Below are 2,896 nucleotides of genomic sequence, written 5' to 3' on the forward strand. Positions count from 1 at the left end.
TGTTACTTTTTTACCTATGAATGCTCATTTGTTTTACGAACAGATGATATATTCATTACTTATAAAGTGTATATTCATTTATTATTAGTTTCAATTAAACATGAACTTTGAATTCATCACTTATAAAGTCCACATTCATTTATTATTAGTGTCAGACTTATTAAACATAAATTTTAGATTAACTAATTATAAATCGTATAGCATAAGGTTCATTAAATATAAAGTGTGTATTTATTAACTTTTACTTATGAATTTGTTCTTGATTTGTGAATTTGTTATTTATTACTTATAAGGTGTATGTTCATTTATTATTAGTGTCAGATTCATTAAACATAAACTTTAAGTTTATTATTTATAAATTGTATATTTATATATTATTAGTACTAGGTCTATTAAACATAAATTTTAAGTTTATTACTTATAAATTATATATTTATCTATTATTAGTATAAGATTAATTAAATATAAAGTGTTTATTCATTAAGTTTTACTAGTGAACTTGTTATTAATTTATAAATCTATTTTTTAAATTTATAATTTTTTAATTTATAACTTATGAATTTGAAGCATACGTGTGATGAATGTACTCTCTTTATTGCATTCTTTTTACCTTCTTTCTATTATTAAGACACATGGCATGAATTAAAGATATTATAAATATAATAAAAAAAAGAACAATTATTAAGCATTATTGTTATTTTATTTAATTCTTAGAATAATTCGTTTATATCTTTAAACCTATTTTGTCTCTTAGTTATATTCTTTTCTTTCTGTCTTTTACATGATTTTTGCATTCCCACTTAAGTTTCTCATTCTTCCTGAATGCTTTAAATTTTGATTAAATATTATTTTCAATCTAATTTTAGGCTTGTCTTTATCTTTTATTAAAATTTTTATTTTTGTAATTTGCATGCATTCATTGTTCTAGTGTAGCTATCATTTATACCGTTGCAAAAGTTGATTAAATTTCTAAAATTGAGATTAGAAATAGCTAACTTTAATTGTCAATTTGCTAATGTGTGGCGTAATGTATTTTGACCCACCACCAATACACTTTAATTTAGAACTTGAGTGAACTTCAATTTGGAGCAAGAATTCGCCAATTTGCTAAAGTTTGTGATTTATTATTTTATTTTTCTCGAAAGCTTTTTCATAATTGTAGTTAAAATAAAGTAAACTAGATAATATAATTTTATTCAAATAAATTGAAATTAAATTTATCCTTATTATATTTAATTAAGCTAATATTTAAATAAAAATTAAAAAGCAAAAGACTAGATATATTATATTTAGTCCATCCTAAAATTTTGTTTATAAATAAGTATTATGAAAAAAATATGTATGAATTATTCATGTTAAAAGAGATAGTTAAAATAGAAAACTTAAGAACTAGGACAAGACAAAATAAAATGGGAGGCATTAAAATAAAATTATTCTGAAAATTGAATAATTTAACAACAATGCCATTGAGTTTATTTTCTTCAATTATATTTATAATAAACTCAAATCATACCACATATGTCTTAATAATAAAAAGAAGATAAAAAAATTACAATAAAGAGAAAGTTCTTAGCATTCCTCTTTACAATATATAAATTTACAAGTCATTTTATAAATATAAATTATAATGATGATGTTTGGAGAACAAAAAATGTTAAAATTATTTTTATTCTTTTAGAAACATAAAATTAATTTTTCTTATGTTTACTCTTAATTATGTTGATTAAAACTTATATTATTTTAATATATAGTATTTTTCTTATAAAAGTATTAACATATTTAAAAAAAATAAATTTAGTGTGATAAAAAAATATATATAAATTTTTCTTAATAATAATATAATACAAAATTAAGGAATGAAACATGATAACAAATATTTATAGTATATTGATTAATCTATTTTATAATAAATCTAAATTTAGTATTAATTTATTTTTAATTTTTTGGTCTACTAGTCATTTAATGGTATAAGATATCAATTAATTTCTAACCAAACAAGTTATAACTTCATAATTTATCAAAATATACGCCTAATTTTATTTCTAACAGTACACGTGTATTTTAGTTTGGACATATAATTCCTGATGTTCCCGAGCATATGATATATCAATCTATATTTAATAGCAAGTTGATACATTTGTACAAAATTTATATCCGACTACAAATAATAGAGCAAGTGAAATTTAATACACAGGAAATAATTTGATCTGGAGACAACAGTATTGTAGCAAAAGCTATGATGTCAGAGGAGGCATTACAGCAAAACATAGAGGGGAGAGTTATAAACATCTATACCATACAATTTTCGACCAAATTTAAGTGAGGATATAAGTGAAGACTAACTATTTGAGAATTAAAATCCTCCTTGGGAAGTGGAAACTAAACTTTTCTAGTTTAATTTTTCCAGACAATTTTTGTCTTTTTTTTTTTTTTCAAACTCAAAATATAGATTTAGACACTTAAAACTTTAATTATTTTATTATTTAACATATACCACAACTTGATTTTTTACAGTTTTTTCTGATATCCAGCCTAATTCAATGATTTTGTGTATTACTCGTAGTTATTTAAATGTTACTAAAGAAACAGTACAAGTCAGATTAGATGCAAGTTACAAAATAAAATTCAAACATCAATTAAGTTAAAACAAAGATAAAATGTTAAAATGAATAAATTGCCGAACTTCAGATATGCAAATATGTATTCCATCTTTCATTATCAGGATAAGAGGGATTGAGCAACTGAGAGATTCACTTGAGATATGAAACAAGCCATCCAAATATACTTAGCTTCCAGGTAAATCGATGTAGGGATATATATGGATTATATGTTCCCTGAAGATGATGCAAAAGGTCCTCCATAAGTGTCCATCAGGTATAAAATGAGAGATCACAAG

Source organism: Ricinus communis, chromosome 4 (genome assembly GCF_019578655.1).
Source record: "Ricinus communis isolate WT05 ecotype wild-type chromosome 4, ASM1957865v1, whole genome shotgun sequence".
Classification (NCBI taxonomy): Eukaryota; Viridiplantae; Streptophyta; class Magnoliopsida; order Malpighiales; family Euphorbiaceae; genus Ricinus; species Ricinus communis.